Here is a 21,961-nt window from a genome sequence, read left to right as displayed (position 1 = left end):
CTGCAATCAGCCAATTACACAAACTATTATATTGCTTGCAATTGTCATCAGAAAAATAAATTCAAGCAGATTTCCCTATACTGCAGGAGAGCTATGTCAATAGCTTGTTTGTAGTCTGGGATATAGCATGACTTTTTTTTTTTTGACAGTAATGACTATAAAATAATTATCAGTTTTGTCACCCCAGTTTTCCCTGTAGTTGCATACAGTTAGATTCAGCATTAATCTCTTTTGTTTTCTTTCAAAGTGAAAATTTGCTGTTTTTCATCAAACTCCAACATTTTGGACTAAGGATGTGATTTGTAAAAGTATTTCATTTGTTTGGTTGATTAATAGGTACATCATAACAGTTTCTTGACTTGAATTTTAAAATGGATATTTATATTTAAAATATAGATTTTCTCCCTGAATGGATTAGATTTGAAATAACACAGTTCTCTTAACCCTATTTGTACCAAAGACTCGATCCATTGGAAGCTTAAATATTATCTAACTGACTCATTCCCTTTCTTCCCCTGGCCCATTCAAATGCACAGACACAAAGTGTGTGTGCAGTTTTAACAGGATCACACATTTCAACAGACAGCAGGTTAATGATTTTTGCATATCCCCAATATTTTTAAAAAATCTGCCGGAGATTACAACTTTGGTTTTATCCAAACATGTCTTATTTTTCAAAATCAAAATATATTTTTTAAATGTTTAAAAATTTAAGTTAAATATTTTTAATATCTCAGCTCTACCTATGTCATGCACAATAAGAAGACTCAGTTCCTTACTGCCTTGAGCATTTTGCTATCTTTCATAAGTATTAAGACAACTTTAATAAAGGAACAGCTGGCATTATGCAAATTCATTGATATGAGAATAACTAATATGAACAGTAAGGTGCATATCTCTGACACACATTTCTCGGGGGAAACCTTTGAATGTGTATTAAACTATTAAAAATAAAAGCAAATGACAATGAAATTAAAAACTCTTGATTTTAATATAATTTTTCCTTTATATTATAACTCTGACATCTAGTATCAGGAAAAACAAACTTTAAATATTTCTCCAAAGTTTCTGCATAAATTCTTAACATGAAAATTAAAATATAGTATTTGTACTCAACATTTTATATTCACATCTCTCTGTATTTTAATACTAAAATAAGTCATCATTACAGTTATAGTATTCTTTGAAATTTTTTTACATAAATAGCAAAATTCGAAAAACTTCAACTTGTCTTTTACTATTCATATTCCTAATTCCACAAAGCAGTACATGTCTAGATTTTGAGGCAAGATTTAATATGAAATTTTTACTAAAGTCTTATCACCACTTTCTTACCCTATACTTGTGTGGGTTCAACTTGTCCGGAGTTATCATCTTGGCATCACTTGAAGAGTTTTGGCCGTCTCTGGGAAGCCACAGCAGACTGACTCCCTGACCTTAAGATAACCTTTTTCCCTGACCCAATTTATGACCATTTGCCACAATCTATTTTTAATTTTTTTCACCAAAGGTGATGTTTCTAATGATAATAGAAAAATGAAATAACTACTTCCTTCCAAATATAACCTGCTCTTTATATTGAAATGAAATCTACAGAAAAGCAAATAATAATGGACCTCAAATTACAGCTTTCCCAAAGAAACATCTATTGTACTTAAATATTTGAGATGATGTTGAGCTGTGTTAAATCCAGCTTATTTTCCTCTTGAGTCTTTTCTCATCACAAATTCAAAATACACTAAAAGCAGGGAAGTCATTTCGCTCTGTGCTCTACTATAATTTTTAACATGTGAACTTTTATAAGGCTTGTTTTCTTTGATTGGCTGATATCTTAAAATGACTAAAATATGTATTTAAATTTTTTGTAGGAAAAGTAATATTTAAACTAAATAAACAAAATGCATGCCTTTATAATATATCTCTTACAAAGCAAACTTTGGAAATGTAAATTGCATGATTAATATAATTTATTGTATTGATAACTGATAAGCATGTAATTCACAATATTAACTTTTTGGTTTTGTTCCAATGAGAAAAAATTTTAATTATATTAGGTGAACACTTTAGGGAGAGAAGAATCAGAAAAATAAAGCAAATTTCTGCAGACATACTAATTTATCCTCGTAGCATATTTTCACAACAACATAAAAGGTTAATTTTTTAAATTATACATTAAGAATAGACAATAATGTTAAAATTATATTTGGCATCATTGGCTCTGCTTCACAGCATACAAAATCTAGTTGACTTTCATTTCACGGAATATAATTAGGAAAAGAAATTGAAGAGGAACAGAGAAAACTAGACTGAATGAATAAAAAATCATTCACTAAAATGAGCCAATTCAAATGCAATTAAAACTTCAAAAAATGTATTAAGCAAAATATAAAAATTGAGTCCCAGCAACATAAGGAAATTGTGTCAAATCATTTTTTTCTAATTGTAGTGAATTGGTTTTTACACTTTTAATCTCTGATTCTTATTGGCACTTCTTTATTAAATTACAAATCACATCTCTTAGAAACGAAGAATAAACTATTTTAATAAAATAATTTATTTGGACAAAACGGTTAACTTATCAGTTATTAATACATGCTTATTTTTTAGATACATTGTAAACTGTTTTTTACATGTAATCACTGATATTTGACCTTCTTTTTAATATTTATATGATTCCATGTGAGTAAACCTATTTTGTTCCCAGTTTTAATTTATTTCAAGCAATTTTATTATAATGCATTTAGCCTTGAAAACTTTTATTTAAGAAATACTAAAACATTAAACATATAATTAACCATCAAAGAAGCTGTTCCTAATCAAACTAGGTTATAGCTCATAACTCCACCCACCAAGCCTATCTCTCATTTAATGGTGGTTCTGAGGTACATTTAAAGTCATAATAAAAACTAAATATGGCCTGACAAGGATTTCATACTTCTATATTTGAATCATTGTGGATGAACTGCAACCTAACTTAATAGGGAGACAAGATTGAAAACCTAACTTAGAAGTATGCGCCTGTAACAACAGCTGAGTCTTGGCCAATCTCAGAAGCCACATGTCAACCACTCGTACACTGCTGAGTGTTCAAACTGTGTTCAAATAAGGCAAACACCAACCTGTACCTGAAGGAGGATTTCTGTTACCCCGTCATGGGACTCTCGATAGGGGTCTCATTTCCTTTACTCAGCCTGCCACTCTCAACTCTTTGTGGGAGGAACAGCGAGAGCAAATGAGGTGAGAACTGGAGTGCTCACTTGGACCCGCTGTGTTTCACCCTTCATGGGAGGGAGCACACAGATGAGTGGGTGCAGGAGCCACAGCAGGTGCTTCTAGGTGCTAGCAGGAGCAAACTCCATGTTGGCCCTGTGGGAGCATCCATTGCTCTTTATCTCTGCTGTCCCTGGATTGCTTAAGTGTTCACAGCTCAATGGGCCCTCTACTTTTGAGCTTGAGGCAGCTGCCTTCTGCCAGTGAGGGCAAAAGGCCAGTGTGAGAGCCTTTTGTATCCATATTTGTGGCTCCTGAGCTCTTGTCTGATGTCCAGGAAAAAGAAAGTCACACAAATAAATTGAAGGATGGCAAATGTGTGGGATGTTATTGCTGATGAAAGTAGCTCTCAGCAGGTAGGGGAGCTGAAAAAGGTATGGGGTGGGCAAGTAATCTTCCCATGAAGAATCTTCCCCTTTAGATTATTCTCTGAAGTTACACCATCAAGCTGTCCCTCAGAAGTCAAGCCGTTTCTCTCCAATGTCCAGCCTTAGTCCCCAACATCCAGCTGTTTCTCCTCTCTGTCAGCTGAGTCTGGGGTCTTTACAGGCACAGGATGTAGGGTGGGGCAGGCCATGGGTAGTTTAGGAAAAGGCAATAGGGATACAAGTTCTCACTTTGAGCTACTGTTTTACGTTTTTCAGTTTGAGGGTAGGGTTTTGTTGGGTACTTGCATTTTTCTGCCTAGAATTTTTCTGCCCCCCCATCCCTATAATAACCAATTCAGCTATTCCTGTACCTCACTTCTGATTTTTATATGTCACTTTACTTTATTTGTCTATAAATTTGTTCTTACCACAAGGCACCCCTGGAGTCTCTCTCAAACTGTTGTGATTCTGGGGGCTGCCTGATTCACAAATTGTTCAATTAAACTTCTTTAAATTTAGTTTGCCTGAAAGTTATTTTTTTTTTAAACAGATGTAACCAAAATGGGGTCTGAAGTACAGCTGCTAACAACTCCCATGAGCAGAATGAACAAGCAAGGGACCTGCTGGACCCACTGTGTCCTTTGAACTCTCAGAGCAGGTGGGAATTGTGGTAAGTCCTCTCTCAAATTTCAGAACTCCATGGATTTGTGTTTTCAGCTCTACAAGTTTAGTTGAGCAAATTTTGTTCCATATTGAGTTTGGAAGTCATGACAGAAACTGGACTGGGTCCAGGATCAAATTTGATCTTGTAATTAACTGGCTTGGATCCAGTTAGAGGTCTCTTACATATGACTGGATCAGAAAGAAACTGGTAGTAAGTGGTAATATTGCAGGGTTGTAAAATTTAGGTTTTGAAAATTCATGGGGATTTTTGCATTCTACCCCTTTGTTTCGTTTTTTTTGCATGCTTAGCTAGGAAGAAAATCACTGGGTGAGTTAATCAAGGGAACCAGAAAGCAAAGCCAATAAATAGGTAAAAATGGATATTTAATTTTTGAAAAACTGGGTTTCTTCCAGCTTATACATTAGGCCCAGGAAGCAGCAAAGTCTTACAGAAATGGTGAAATCTTACTAAAGAAAACTTACAGTGGAACGTGCCAAATGAACAACACACCAAAGTGTATTTAAAAATGAGAGCTTGCAAATTAGTGTCACCTAGGGATGCCTATTAATATGCAGAAGCTTCTAAGATCATTTAGACATGATGGGGCCCATCAAGGGGCAAGTTTGAGACTTGCTAGTTTGATATTGGGTGCTAAGCAGAGTAGCTAATTAAAGTCTGTGTTTGTCACTCATATTTTGCACTGACCAGAATGGAAAATGCTAATTTGGTTACCCCATACAACCCCTTGGGAAGCATTTTGCAAAACTGAGAAGATTTTGCCTGTGGTTTCATGATTTTTCTTTGTGATGCAGCTTGGCTCCTGGAACTACAGTGTAGCAAGCAGGGTCACCAGGGCTGCTCAGGAAAGGGGAACGCAGAACATGACATGCCAGCAAAAGAGTAAGAATTTCTTACCAGTTAGACTGCTGACCTCTGTCTCTCTCTGTGCCAACTGGTTTAATGAATGGTAAAAATCACTCTTTATCTCCTCTGTAAAGTTTTGATTAATGCAAAAAAGAATTCTGAGGCTAATCTTAAGCTGTAGTGAATCTGGTGTACTTTGTACTATGAATTCATCTTCTGTATCTTTCTGTCATAAAGATGGGTACCTTAGCACAGAATGTGAGCTAGGACACCTATAAGCCCTCTGATCAAGATGACCCAGCAAACTGTTCAGTTATGTTCTAGGGACCATGAGTTTTTGTTTTTGTTCCAATGAGAAAACCACGTGGCAGTACTTTCTCTTTGTCTCCACCGTCACAATGGCAGCCAGGGTTCAATTCCTGGCTCAGGAAATGAATCCTTTCTGGATTGATATCTGCATGACTTTCACCATTTGTTAATTATCTTCCTCTTCATGAACTGTCTTGAATTTTCCTTTCTGTAAGAACCTGAGAGGTTACTTTTGATAAAGTTCAAAAGCCAGATATATTGGCAGTTGGGCATGGCTAAAGTGAGGTAGTAAGAGATTTAAAAGTACTCCACCTTAAAGCTAATAATCCAATGAAAAAACTTAAAAACTAGCAAATGAAAAATCCTACAATTACTGGATCTTCTTCTGTCTGTGTAGTTATATATGTGTTGTGTGTGTGATGTTTATATAAAAGAGCTCTAATTAATTAACTTAAAGAAAAATAATTGGTTAGATCAAATGTTTTGAAAAACAAGTAAAAACTGTAATGCCTTTTAGTTTATGTGACTTTAGTAGTCTTTGGGAACTAAAGACAGTTTTAAAGATTATTGGTTAAATAAAAATATCTTCAAAAATGTAAACATTTGGTTTAGATTATGCAGGTCACATATTAGATTTGCTAAACACCTTAAGGTTATAAACTGCTTCTTTGACTTTTAAACATTGTTCAATTTACATATTTTGAAGCACTAGACTCTAGATAAGGCCTGGGAAATGTGGAATTAGCCATGTCCCCTAGTCATGCAAATAAGGTTATAAACAAAAGAGATTTTATATAAGAAAAGATCTTTCTTCTGTGGTAAATTCTTGTTCTGAAATAAAATGACTAGTTTTTTAAAAAGAGGGATAGTTGGGACAAGTCAAAGTTCAAGCATGTCTTAGAAGGTCTGCATGAGTCATGAAAGAATTTGTGAAAGAGAATTGATGCAAAAAATGCTGTACAACTTGCCTGCTTTACAGCTAGGTAAGGCATATGACAAGTGGTGAAGTTAGCCACTCCGCTTAACTTCTCTGGAAAGACTGGAAAAAGTCAGACCTTATCTGCACTTCTGTCTGTGTCCTAGGCCTCACACCTAGTACATAACTAGAATTTCCTACTTACCAAGGTTTTCACCAAAAATAAAAGTCGCTAAGATTTAATATTGTAACATGTAATTGAGATTACTAAAAAAAACCAGTTTTACATGCCAGGTGTGTAAGGAAAGTGAAATGTGTTTTTGGTAAAAAATTATAAGAAGGCATGGAGATGTGGATGCTTTTGCCTAGATTACAAGGCTAAAGAATTGTTTTAAATTTGATAAAATAAAGCTAAATATTTGAAAAAGTTATAGAAGGTTTGTGAAAATATGATCTTGTAAAAAGAAATTCTCTGTGAACATTAGCTATAGTTAAAGGGGTATTATTAAGTTTTTCTCTAAATTGAACATTGGAACAAAAGCACAGCAGGTTTTTCTTAGAGCACCAATCTGCTCTTTCACACAAATTGTAAAGGGTTATAATATGTTTATGATAATCTCACCTTATGGTAAAACTGATTAAGATTGGATAGATTTGTCGATAAGATTTTATTAAAAATTGAAGTAGACATTAATAGTAGACTAATGCAAGGGTGACATTTGGCTCTCTCTCTTGAACAAGATTTCCATGTAATATTAAAGCATGATGACAAATTTTTGTTTGCTTTTTGAATAAATTACTGAAAAAAGAATAGAAAGACAAGAGACAGATTATTTGGAAAGCTAAATCTTCCCTCTATCAATGAGTAAAAGTTTTTGCCTTTTTAAAACATTTTGAGTCTTTATTTTGGCTAAATAAATGATTTATGGTGACCTGGAATTCTATTTCATAATATCAAATGTTTTAGACCTTTCACATATCTGATAGGCTTCCCAAAGTCAAATTTCAGGATGAAAATTATCTTTTCTGACCTCTAACTTTGGGGTGCTACAGAGGGTCCCCGAAGCACCCAAAAGAGAGGTAAACAGGGCTATTTGATATGTTAGGTTGCATGGGAAGCAGTGTCAAGCTAAGAGATAATGTTTAACCTTCTTTATATTTTAGTTTATATTTTAGCATATGTCATCAACATATTCCAAAATTGTATGGGATTTCTAAAGTTCTAATATGGCTGAGTATTTGTTATCTATCATAATTATGGTTAAGTTTTTGTAGACCACAGAAATAACCAAATCTCCTTGTCTATTGTGTCTTTATAACTATTTAAAGTCATTTTCACAATTAATTGCTTAATGCTGATGCAGTTCCTGAAAACTTCATAAGCACATAAAATCCTAGAATATGGTATCTTTTAGGAGGTTCATTAAAGGATGGAAAGGACCCAGAAAGCACTCTTGAATACAGGCTTCTAATAAATATAAAATCATATCATGTGTAAGAATTTCCCATGAATTCCCTAATTCCCCAAGAATTGGACTGGGTAAGAATTCCTAAAACTTTAATAAAAAGACTGACTGGTTTATAAAACTGATAACACAAATAGAATGACAATTATTTAATTAACAAGTAAATACTTTGCCAAACTTTGCTACATCAGACAATACTGAAATTTTTAGATATACAATTTGAATGAACTCCATGGTCTAAGTCATATTACCTTTGATGACCCATCAGTTACCAGTTATTTGCACCTAAATTGGAAAAATAACTGGTATTCAAGGGGACACAAGTCCAATGTTAAGCATTGACTCATGGAAAATCTGGACAGCTGCCTTGTCTTTCCTGAGCCCTTAAAGCTTTTATAGTTAAAAGTCCTGCATTCTGTGACTCATCATGGAAAAGATAAAATAATCTAAATTAAATATATTGGTGTGGTAACTTATAAATTGCTAAAATGGTTTATAACCATTGTTTGGTTTGTCAAACCCATATTCTTTTTTTTTTTTTCTTTTTATTTATTTATTTATTTATTTATTATTATTATACTTTAAGTTGTAGGGTACCTGTGCATAACGTGCAGGTTTGTTACATATGTATACTTGTGCCATGTCGGTGTGCTGCACCCATCAACTTGTCATTTACATCAGGTATAACTCCCAATGCAATCCCTCCCCCCGCCCCCCTCCCCATGATAGGCCCCGGTGTGTGATGTTCCCCTTCCTGAGTCCAAGTGATCTCATTGTTCAGTTCCCACCTATGAGTGAGAACATGCGGTGTTTGGTTTTCTGTTCTTGTGATAGTTTGCTAAGAATGATGGTTTCCAGCTGCATCCATGTTCCTACAAAGGACACAAACTCATCCTTTTTGATGGCTGCATAGTATTCCATGGTGTATATGTGCCACATTTTCTTAATCCAATCTGTCACTGATGGACATTTGGGTTGATTCCAAGTCTTTGCTATTGTGAATAGTGCTGCAATAAACATACGTGTGCATGTGTCTTTGTAGCAGCATAATTTATAATCCTTTGGGTATATATCCAGTAATGGGATGGCTGGGTCATATGGTACATCTAGTTCTAGATCCTTGAGGAATCGCCATACTGTTTTCCATAATGGTTGAACTAGTTTACAATCCCACCAACAGTGTAAAAGTGTTCCTACTTCTCCACATCCTCTCCAGCACCTGTTGTTTCCTGACTTTTTAATGATCGCCATTCTAACTGGTGTGAGATGGTATCTCAAATAAAAGAGGACACAAACAAATGGAAGAACATACCATGCTCATGGATAGGAAGAATCAATATAGTGAAAATGGCCATACTGCCCAAGGTAATTTATAGATTCAATGCCATCCCCATCAAGCTACCAATGAGTTTCTTCACAGAATTGGAAAAAACTGCTTTAAAGTTCATATGGAACCAAAAAAGAGCCCGCATCTCCAAGACAATCCTAAGTCAAAAGGACAAAGCTGGAGGCATCACGCTACCTGACTTCAAACTATACTACAAGGCTACAGTAACCAAAACAGCATGGTACTGGTACCAAAACAGAGATATAGACCAATGGAACAGAACAGAGTCCTCAGAAATAATACCACACATCTACAGCCATCTGATCTTTGACAAACCTGAGAGAAACAAGAAATGGGGAAAGGATTCCCTATTTAATAAATGGTGCTGGGAAAATTGGCTAGCCATAAGTAGAAAGCTGAAACTGGATCCTTTCCTTACTCCTTATACGAAAATTTAATTCAAGATGGATTAGAGACTTAAATGTTAGACCTAATACCATAAAAATCCTAGAGGAAAACCTAGGTAGTACCATTCAGGACATAGGCATGGGCAAAGACTTCATGTCTAAAACACCAAAAGCAACGGCAGCAAAAGCCAAAATTGACAAATGGGATCTCATTAAACTAAAGAGCTTCTGCACAGCAAAAGAAACTACCATCAGAGTGAACAGGCAACCTACAGAATGGGAGAAAATGTTTGCAATCTACTCATCTGACAAAGGGCTAATATCCAGAACCTACAAAGAACTCAAACAAATTTACAAGAAAAAAACAAACAACCCCATCAAAAAGTGGGCAAAGGATATGAACAGACATTTCTCAAAAGAAGACATTCATACAGCCAACAGACACATGAAAAAATGCTCATTGTCAAACCCATATTCTTAAGAAAAACAATCAAAGCTTCAAGTACATTTAGTTACCTGATGAGTCATTTAAACATTTTATAATGCAGTTTCATTCAATAGTCATTTTCTATGTGTGTTTTCTGATTGGGGTAGATTCTGATCTTGCCCCATGTAAGAGGGCTGATGTTATAACAGTAAATTATTACGCTTCAGTGTATTTTCACCAGGTAAAGAAAATGAGTTTTGTACGGTTCACTGAGGACAGTCAACCCCTTCACAATCTAGAACCTGAAGATTGGATCATCTGAAAACACTAGAGAAAGATTGCTTTGCCATCCCTACTGCAACAACACTTTGGAACTTGAACTTTGGGTTTATAATCTCACAACTGAGAAGGGTCCCTCCACACTCTTGAAACTGTGCACCCATTGGACTACTTAAGGTCCAGTTAAAAGGAAAGTCTCTCCCAGAAGAAGACTGCATCCTTGATGTGAACAGCTTTTCCCAAGGTCATGGTTCAAGACTTCTCTACTATCATGAGACTCTTATCTTTGAACTTTTTTTCTTGTTTATGCCTCTATGAATAATGGAAATAAGAAAGGAGTCTGTTTTGTGCACTTTTGAGGTGTACTTTTTTTTGTAAAGGATTTTGTAGCCAACCTTATACATAGATAAAAGATGAAGGCCCAATTCAGGTGAGAAAGTTTAATGGTACATACTTTTCTTCATATTCAGTCAGAAACAGAACATTGATTTACTATTCTCACCCACATCAAGGGTTAAAGAGAATATTGCCAGAAGGCCTTCACTCTTCTAGAAGGGCATCATTTTTCCATGGTTTGGAGTAAAAGAGGCAATAACCAGAAATGTAGCCCTTATGATAGACTCTATAGCAGATTCTACTGTAAAGCCTATGGTCACACAACAGACTTTAAATTTTCTTGTGAAAGTTATGCTAAGTAACTGAATTGGTTGAACAGAAAATTAACTGTGCAGCTGGCTGGCACTGTGGCCTATGAAGAACTATATTAAATGAAGATTATAGAGATTCAGCTGTAGGATATTAACAAAAAGACTCCCTATCTAACTCATTCTTTTCTCTTTTCAATTTTAGGTGATTTGGTTTATGAGGAGTCTGAATAAGGAGCATACTCCAAACTCTTGGTATTATCCTCCCAATAGTAATAATAATAGTTTCCCTGGTGCACTGTATTTTCTCAAAGGTTCTAAATGTTTGCATTCAGCCACCTCTAGAATGTCAAACGGTCGGTCTTTACCTGAATGACAAGAGTTGAAAGAAGTATACAATCATGAGGACACTGTAACCTATGAATGAGGTGCTGAGACAGGAAACTCAAAATGATGGTAACTGAAAATGATGCTAAGGCCCTAAGTTGTGGTCACACTTTCACCTAAGTGAGAGCCTGACCAAAAAGGGAGAATTTTTAAAACAAAATTATGAGAAGCCATTGTTTTAGACTAAACTCATGCACTAGACACCAACAGACCAAATCAAACTAAAATGAAATTGGTCATGTTAACTGTGCCTAGAACAGATCAGGTTTTGTTTTTCTCCTCTAAACAGGATGTTCCAACATAAGGAGGTACCCTCTATTCAAGTCATTGTTCCTACCTTTGCAAAACTCACTGCTCTACTATTTCTCAGTGGGCTTAAAGACCAAATAAGTACACCTACGGCATTGATAGTGACATCAATGACAAGAGTTTTGTTCAATCTCTCAAAATTGAGAAAATGACCAAAAGAGGGGAATTGCTAAAGTGAAGTACATATGGCCTAAGAAGGATCTCATACATCTATATAGAAGTCCTTATTGACAAACTGGAACCTAACTTAATAGGTAGACAAAATTGAAAACCTAACTTAGGACTACTACCTGTAATGATAGCTGAGTCTTGGCCAATCCCAGCAGCCACATTTCAACCAGTCATATCCTGTTGAGTGTTCAAACTGTGTTCCAATAAGGCAAATGCCAACCTGTAACCACTCCAGTAATTCCTGTACCTCACTTCCAATTTCTGTACATCACTTTACTTTTTTGTCCATAAATTTGTTCTGACCATGATGCACCCCTAGAGTCTCTGAATCTGCTGTGATTCTGGGAGATGTCTGATTCATGAATCGTTCATTGCTCAATTAAACTCCTTTAACTTTAATTCAGCTGAAGTTTTTGTTTTAACAAAAGAAATCAAAACATGAAAATTGATGATACAATCTAACCACACTCATTTCCAATGTGTTTTCTTTATTGTTAACAAGTTGGTATGGCTCATTATCAGAGCCTATGGTACTAAAGAGTAGAAAAACTTCCTGGAGAAATTGACAGTCTGATTAAAAAGATATCAGGAAGAACTCCTTGTTAAAAAAAAAATAGGTTATCTATTATTCAGTCTTAAAAGTAGAATACCTCTTTGGTTGTGTGATTGCTACTATTTATTATACAAAATGCAAATTCTCTGAAAAAGTTGGCACTTTTAGGCATAGGGATAATTTTTTTTCTTTGTCTTTTTTGTTTTGTTTTTTTCTTGCCACTGCTTTTGACTCAGTCTGTGATCTAGTTCTTTGATACTTGGTGACATATCAAAAAGATGCCAAGACTTTTTGGGAATTTTCAGCTATAAGAACCATTGTTATGTTCAATTCAAACTGGGCTCCCACTGGTGAGCCTCTTATCAATCACATCCCAGGTAGTACACCTTCAGCCTTTTTCTCCAAGGCTGCCCTTGTCCCTCCAGGCAGCCTTTTTTGATGCGCACTTTCAACAACTTAAGTTTGATTTCCTTTGGCAATATCCATTTGACCCAGGGACAATTCAAGCTTTCTCTCTCTGATGAATAAAAAAAATTCCTTGCCAATTTGCCACTAGAATTTCCTGAAAAACTAATTGGTAATTTATATGACTATTTTTCCCACCACCCCTGCTGAAATGCAACCTACCAGAACTGGGAAGGTGATAACAAAATGCATGTGTTCGATCATATTTTTTAGCATTTCTTCAGCCTTATGTATTACCAGTAGTCGCCTTATGCTTTTATACTTTAATCCTTATATATCAAAATTTCTTAGAGAACAAATGTTATATGAAAGATTATATTATTAACGTTTTATAAGTTGCATATGAGCCATATGCATACTTCTTTCTCTCTTTCCATGTATTCTTTATGATGCCTAAAATCTATAAAAATAGTACAGGACCAATGAAAATTAGCATCTAAAGCCTGGAGTCCCTAAGCCAGAAGAGTAGTTTTCAAAATTAAAACTTTTGCTGATTTTATAAATGCACCAATATTCTTGAAAACTTTATATATTTTATGAAAACTTGGCATTATATTGGTGATTATCATTACACATAGCAACACATCTCCTATACATAGAAATTTAAGATAACATGTATTTGAGTAACTTGGTTTGTAAATACCTTTTAAAAATGAATATCTTAAAAAGAATTAACACTATATATTAAAACAAAGAGACACAGTTTTATAATATATGAATTATTCAGCCACCAGCTTGGTTGGCAGTCTTTCTCAAGTAACAGTATAGCTTCATATTTAGAGAAAGATTAATGACTGAATTCTGTTAAAAACTATAGAAATGTCTTTAAATAATTGTCCATTTCGATGTACCACAATGATATTTCCACAATGATTGAGTTTACAAGTTGGATTTACAATACAATACTTCTTATTGAAAACAACTATGTGATCTTATATTATGAAACAATTATTTTCTGTTTAAAAAGTATGGTAATTTAATTAGGGTAGAAAAACAGAATGAGAAGAAAGTACAAATATATTTAAATGAATATATAAATGAATAGATAGATAGATTCAAAGCTTTCTGAGGAATATAGTTAGACTTTAAAAAATATCAAATGTGCATATTTTCTGGAGTTGAATTTTAGCAAACGAATCACATAAAGCAGATCACACTCTAATCAAAATAACAATGTATGCAGTTGGTGCTAAAGTAATTGTGCTTTTGTCATTAAAAGTAATAGCAAAAACCATTTACTTTGGCACCAAACTAATAGCTGCTAGTACTTTTGTTAGTAATTTTAATTATTTACATTTTCCTCTTGATTTTTCTTAATGCTGGTCATATCGTTTACTAAAGATATGTACTAGTTCAGTTAATGTTTCTTTAGGGGATAAAACATAGAAAGTGGGTTTATAGTCAAATATCTGAACAAAATTAGTAGTTTTTCAATACTCTTCCAGAAAATTACATGGATTCAAGCAAGATTATATATGAATGTAGGATATCCATAAATCAGTAAAAAAAAAAAAAAAAAAAAAAAAAAATTCTTACCTGCTTTTTTGTCAGTAACTACATTTTTATTTTTCTAGTGTAGATCATTGCAGATGAAACATCACATCATTGACAAGAGTTTAAAGCTTTAACATTGTACCAGGGAAGAAAAATAGCATTTCAATCCTGGAAATGAAATAGTTCAATAATTCATAGAGTGCTAAAAATGTCTGTTATCAAACATTATATCATCAAAGTCAGTAAGTAAAATGTAAGTATAGTCCTTCCACTTTATTTAAAATACTCATGAAAATGACTTGTAGTACACCTTTTAAATCTACTCTTTTTCAACATATCATAATATAATGTTAAAAATAAGTTAACTTATTAACAAATTATAAAAAACATTTTCTCTGTAGTTTAAAAAAGTTTTATCTAATAATTGTATCATCTCAAACTTTTCATACTTTGACAACTAGCATAGTCTTTCTTTTATTACATATATTTTGCACATTCACCTGGAATTTACATTTTTTTATGAAGAGGTTCTTTTATTATGCACATTTTTAAAAAACAATTAATGGAAAATATGTATAAAACAATTAAAACAAAAATAATATTGTGAGTAAATATACATAGTGATCAATTTTCCTTTGTGTGTCAGGTTTGGAAACACCTGTCAGTCTGAATAACATTAACATTCTTAATATTAATTAATTAATTTTTCTACATATAATTGAATAACACAAGTTAGCAAAATTAAGCTTACTTTTATTAGGAAAATAAAAGCATATGACAAATAATAACTGGGTCAATTTCTCTGAGATTACATATAAAGACATTAATTTGAAAACTCATAATATTGACATCTAGAATTTGCAATATCACAGTCATAACCAAATATTTACTAAACACAATCCATTTAAGAAACCAGGCCCAAATACTCAATAAGCCCACGGACAGTGAAGTCATAAGCACTGCCACAGATAAAAGACTATAAGTAAAAGGCTAAGGGTGTCAACCAAAAGGTAATTTAATCTTTTAGCCACTCTTTGCTCTGAGTCTTAGCAATGCAAGGCCCACTCCAAAGGTAAAAGTAGAGAGTAAATTTCTACCGTTTTGGCTTTTTGTGGGGAACTTAGGTGTGGTGCCAGCCTTCAACTGGATCAATATCTCTTACCATATATAAAAATTAACTCAAGATGGACTGAAGAATTAAATGTAAGACCTAAAACTATAAAAATCACAGAGAAAAAAAGAAAAAAACTTTTCTGGACGTTGGCCTAGGCAAAAATTTATGACTAAGTCCTCGATAGCAAATTCAAGAAAACAAAAAATATACAAATAGGACCTAATTAAACTAAAAAGTTTCTGCACAACAAAAGAAATAATCAGCAAAGTATACAGATAATGTTAGAATAACATTTTCTTTCACTGTGTGCATCCAGCAAGGGCTAATATTCAGAATCTACAAGAAACTCAAACAACTAAACAAGAAAAACACTAATAACCTTATTAAAAAGTGAATAAAGGACATGAACAAACATTTCTCAATAGAATACATGTAAATGGCCAACAAACATGAAAAAAATGCTCCACATTACTAATCATCAGAGACATGAAAATTTAAACCACAATAAGATGCCATCTCACACCAATCAGAATGTTTATTATTAAAAACTCGTGTTGACAAAGATGCTGAGAGAAAGGAACCCTCATATGCTGTTGGTGGGATGGAACTTAATACAACCTCTTTGGAAAACAGTATGGAGATTTCTCGAGTAACTGAAAAGAAACTAGTGTTTGATCCAACAATCCCATTACTGAATATCTACCCAAACGGAAAGAACTCATATGAAAAAGATGCCTGCATTCAAATATTTATCATAGTACTATTCATAATAGAAAGTCATGGAATCAACCCGTGTTCATCAACAGATGATTGGATTTAGAAAAAAATATGAAACACAAACAGAAATGCACCATGGAATACTATGTAGCCCTAAAAGAAAATTAAATCATGTCTTTTGCAGCAACATGGATAGAGCTGGAGGCCATTTCTCTATGTGAAATAGCTCAGAAACAGAAAGTCAAATTCCTGCTTAGAAGTGGGAGCTTAACAACGGGTCCACGTGAACATACAGAAGGGCATAACAGACACTGAAGACTCCAAAAGGTGGAAGGGTGGAAGTGAGGGTGAGAATTGAATGATTACCTATTGGGCACAATATTCACTATTTAGGTGATGGGTATATTAAAAGCCCAGACTTTGCACTACATAATGTGTCCATGTAACAAAACTACACTTGTACCTCCTAAATCTGTAAATATTTTTTAAAGCTTCAAATGATTCCTTTAGCCTGATAGTCACATTCATGTATAGTCAGTTTCCTCCTCACTGAATATAGGCCTTGCCTATGTAACTTATAGTAGTACATTGTAAACATTATAGTGTGTGACTTCCAAGTTGAAAACATTCAAGACATTTTATTACTACTTTTATCTTGCTCCCTCTTGGAGCACTCACTCCTGTGGACACCAAGACTATGATCTGGATATCCCAGCAAATCTATGGAACTATAGAACAATCCATATGTCAAGGGATCATGACATATTTCCCACAGGAAGTACAGACTTGCCAGTCATGTGAGTGAACAATCCTGGAGCTGAATCTTCCAGCCCCATCAAGCCTTAAAATGACAGCATATCTTGCTAATACTTGGCTATAAAACCTTGAGAAATCCTGAGCAAAATCTAACCAACTAACTCCCTCCCAAATTTCTGAGCAATATAAATAGTGTGAGGTGATAAACACTTTTTATTATTTAAACCCCTATGTTTTGGAATAACTTTATACAACAGAGAATATTAATATACTAAGGTATCTCTCATCTCACTTTCCCACACAATATATTATTTTTTCATTCTCCATCATAGAACAAATGAGATAAGAATTGGGAGAATGCTAGCGAGTGGATGTGGAGGGAGGAAGTGATTTATTGACTTCATTTATAAAACATTCGAGGCAATAAACATAGACATCAAGGTCCATGGCCGCTTTACATGATGAAAAATGAAAGTTACTGCACTTTATCAGTTATAATAGTGAGAATAATGGGCGAAATAAAAGGTTCTACCTCAGCTGAAGAGGATCTCATCAGATGAATGTCTGTCAGACTCAGTAAGTTGGAATGTATGTGATCTCCTTCAGTTATCCTTTGGGAAAAAGGGCTTGATGGACAAGATAAGGACCACCACATAACCTGTTTTTGGCGAAAATATGGATGGGACTAAATCTCTCGTAATAAAAAAAGAAAGAAAATAGGCCAAATAATGCTGTGGACAACAAGCATTATAAACTTTTCCTGAAAATAAAATCTAACTTTTGTTCTGCAGCTGACCAAAAAAAAAAAAAAAAAAGTTTGTCAGATGTAGAACAAACGTTAGATTTCTTATACACTTACTCAAACAATACTAAATGACATAAGATAGTTGAATACCATTCACAATGTTTTTGAAAAGATTATAGAGGTATCAAGAACGTACACTCAGCCATAATGTCATTTTTAAAGGAAAGTCAGAGAAATATATACATGCTTTAGGGACTCAAATAATTCAGGTCACCTACTTGAAATCAATACGTAAATACATACACCAGTAAAGTGAGCATGTGAAAAATGCAAGAACTGAAAGGTTGTAACGTAAAAGTTCAAGAAATGAGCATTATAATCACAGACATAAATGTGAGTTAAAATTATTTTTAGAACTGGATAAACAAATATGATGATATATGATAAACAACATTCTTTGAAGAAATAATATGCAGTGAAAATCACATTTTAAAAATCTGTCTTTAAATCACAAGATTGTATTATTGATGAACTGAATCAACGTGGAAAATTCAGTGGTAGAAAGGAAAATGGTATGATTTTTTGAAGTCCACATGAGCATCTATCACTGTCATAAAAACAACAAATGAGACAGTGAGGAAATGAGAAAACAATGGTTAAATTGATTAATAAAATGTTTGTTCTATATTGTGTATGTGGAAATCTACTTTCTTATACTTAATATGATATATGTTTTCTAAGTTAATTTCAGAGAGTAAGTTCCTCTTGTTTACCAGCACCCATTGTTTGACTCTTTAGTGCCAATTTGCTACTAAATGTTTGCATATTGAATATAAATTTTGCTAATCCTTGGTCTTCTATTGTAGCCTCCTCTTTGGAAGGTTGTGTCATAGGGTACTTATAATACCAATTGTCTCCAATCACTAAGTGTACGTGTATGTATGAAGATAAGCCCCACATTTCAAATGCCAAAAGTAGATTAAATTACTTATTAAAAATTGGCTTTGGAGTTAATTTGTAATGTGATGGCTACCAAATTGATGAGTAGTTTCTTTTAGGAATAAATTGACATATTAACTGTCCCCCAAATCTTCTTCTTCGGTTTAAAATTCCCTGGGTGAAATAATGCCTGTCCACAATTCTCCAGATCAGTTTGAGATTTGAATATTCTTTTTCTAGTGATTTATTATTTTGTATTAAAAATAAATTAAAATATTCTTCCAGATACTAATACTTTAAATCTAGGCTGTGCGTCATTTACACCTTAATGTTATTTTGCTGAAAAAACTCAATGCTCTCCCAGTTGCTGGCTGAGATTGTTATTAATACTTTGGAAGAATGGGCATTTTGACCAAATAGGACTTGGGAAAATCACTATGAAACATATAGAGTGAATTTGGAAGTGAAAGCACTATTGGTGCCAATAAACAGCCAAATAATAGTAAGAACACAATGAAACTGTGAAACTGTCTTTTTGTTTTGTTTTGTTTTGTTTTTTTGCCAGACTGGAAGCATCTCAGCGTTATTAATTGGTGTATTTCTAGCAAAGAGCACAGTTGTGGCACACTGTACTTAATAGATACCAAGGACATAGCTTTGTTTCCATAGCTGCAAATTATTGAAACATAATTATTTGAAGAGAAAAGAAGCATAGGGAAATGATCAATGAAATGGTCAAAGAAATTCCCTTTATACCTCTTTATATTGTCATTTTTGTAAGTTGGGATACATTGAATGTAAGTTTTGGAGGGTGATTACTTATAGAAGTGTAGACAGACTTTGCATTTCCTCTAGAGCTTCACTTTGGCACTCACCACTAAAATTTATTTCATGTTAAAAGTGTATTCAGAAGACTTTTAAATAGTTGTATTTAGCAATCACAATGTTATGTAACATTTATTTGAGTAAATCTTTATGACAGATTTATTGAGTGTGACTATAAGCAAGCACAATTTCAATGACAGATATAGTCACGTTGTATAAGAAATTAGTTTAAATAGAACTACCTGTGCAATATTTTCTTCAGGTTTCTATTCCTGAATATCTCTTTGCAGTACTTGATATTTTTACTTTATACATCATTGATCTAAAGTTGCTCATGAAGGAAGCTATCACATTTTTAGTTTGGATGAGTTTATGAGATGCAAACTTGTTGAAAACAAAGCTGAAGACTTGTACTGATACTTCATTTTTCTATCAACAAATAATTTTACTTAAATTATTTGTATAAAAAAGAAGTCTGAGGCACAGTTGTTATAGGCAGAATAATAACTTAAAAGTACCATACATATCTCAAATTTTATATATATACTTATGACATGTAGTTATATGTGTTTTATTTATATTAATCATATATGCATACCAATTATATGTTGAATATATATATATAGATAGATAGATAAATATATAAACTCTTTGAAGGCCATTTAGTCCATATTTCTCTGGACTAAAACTACAGATAGAAGAGCCTAAGTAGATGCACATGGTTATGTTTCTGTTTCAGTTTCTATTTTTAGAAAAAAAATAAATTACATAATCATAAATAATTAATTAGAGTAAATCAGTGGTTATTGATTAGTTCATTTATCCCCTTGGTATATTAATCGCTAACAGCTTTGGTGGTTTTAATCATAATGTGGTTTTAAAGTATCTTTATTTACAGTCATCTGTTATGTATTAAAGACATTTTTTAAAACAGGAAGCTTAAACAAAACTAAACTGAATAACAAAATTGATTAGACTTCTGCATTCTGTTAGGATTTAATAAGTCATTACTATAGCAACACTGCCACCAAATAAGCTTAAAAGCAAACAAACTATACGGCTTCTGGCTATGAAGGAGTTAATGGCATAGAACTTGGCATACTGCCTTAAAAATCTAGAACTTTGAACAGTGCATACACAACTGTTTTTAGGCATTGAAACAATAAGCATTGTGAAACTGTGGTCCCTGAGAGAAGGAAAACAAATTAGATAATTCTAGTAATCCTTCTGGTTTTTGGTCAGGAGAAAAATGTTGGACCATGAAAAATGGGTGGGAACGCAATGGAGACAGTTCTGGGTTAGGAAGACAGAGGAAAAAGCTGCTTAAGTTTATGAGGCAGAGTACTGAAAACAAGTGAATTACACAAAAAGCAAACAAGGATAAAGAAGAATTCTTCAGATATCTACACACATGATCTCTTGACTCTAAATGTTAATATGTACATGTGTTAGGTGAAATTATATGAATGAGTAAAGACCAACTGCCAGGAAACTATAGATTGAAGAATTCTTGGAAGACAGAGCCTAGAGATGTTCAAATTCCATTTAATCAGAGAGACCTTGATAACCAGTGAGTGATCATTCGAGTGTCCAGGAAGGTCAATCTTAGAATTAAGTATAAATTAGCATTGGTATATATTAGACCCATCGATATAAAAAATAAAGCAAGCCTCAAGTCATCAATTAATCTGGAAGTAACTTAACTGTTTGCCAAAACAAATTTCAAATTCTTGAAAGGCAGACAACAAAATCTACATGCTCTATGAACATAATGTGCAATGTTAGTATGCAGTAAAGCAAACTAGACATGTGAAAAACAAGGCACAAGAGAGTTGACAAATATCTTTAAAGGACAGAAATGAGAAAATAACCCAGGATTCTATACTTATAATAAATATCTTTGAAAAACTAAATTGTAATAAAGATATTTAAGAAAAAGCAAATATGAGAAAATCATTGCCAGCAGATAATTTCAATAATAAATGGCATAGGAAGTTCTTCAAATTAAAGATAAATGATACCAGAAGCAAACTACAATTTCATAAAGTAGTGGAGAGTGCCATAATTAATAAATATGTTGGCAGAGATTAAAACAATTTCTTCACTTTTAATGCTTTCAAAAATCAATGGACTGTTTTTTAATATATATATATATGCACACACAAATATTTATATATACATATATATACACACACATATCTATATAAGTTATATATATATAGTGTTTGGGACTAAAGCATATGTAAAAGTAAAATGTATTACAAAAAAGTATAAAAATATAAAAGAAAATGTGAATTTCTGTTTTTATACATAAAATGGTTTCATATTATTTTAAAGTAGATGTGATAAGCTAAAAATATATATTGTGCCGGGCGTGTTGGCTCACTCCCATAATCCCAGCACTTTGGGAGGACGAGGCAGTTGGATCACGAGGTCAGGAGATCAAGACCATCCTGGCTAACACGGTGAAACCTCATTTCTACTAAAAATACAAAAAATTAGCTGGGCATGGTGGCAGGTACCTGCCATCCCAGATACTCCGGAG

The 21,961-nt window shown here is 33.5% G+C and overlaps 1 long non-coding RNA gene across 2 annotated transcripts in view; it reads right to left on the bottom strand.

The window, feature by feature from the left end:
• LOC135966585 (uncharacterized) overlaps positions 1-21,961 on the bottom strand; it is a 275,133-nt gene that overhangs the window by 230,228 nt on the left and 22,944 nt on the right. For both annotated transcript variants that reach the window (XR_010580009.2, XR_012420974.1), the window contains exon 2: positions 14,363-14,488. This is a non-coding gene — a long non-coding RNA (uncharacterized lncRNA). The remainder of the gene's footprint in view (positions 1-14,362; positions 14,489-21,961) is intronic.

The sequence above is a fragment of the Macaca fascicularis genome, chromosome 12 (genome assembly GCF_037993035.2).
Source record: "Macaca fascicularis isolate 582-1 chromosome 12, T2T-MFA8v1.1".
Lineage (NCBI taxonomy): Eukaryota > Metazoa > Chordata > Mammalia > Primates > Cercopithecidae > Macaca > Macaca fascicularis.
This window is presented reverse-complemented; position numbering and strand designations above follow the sequence as displayed.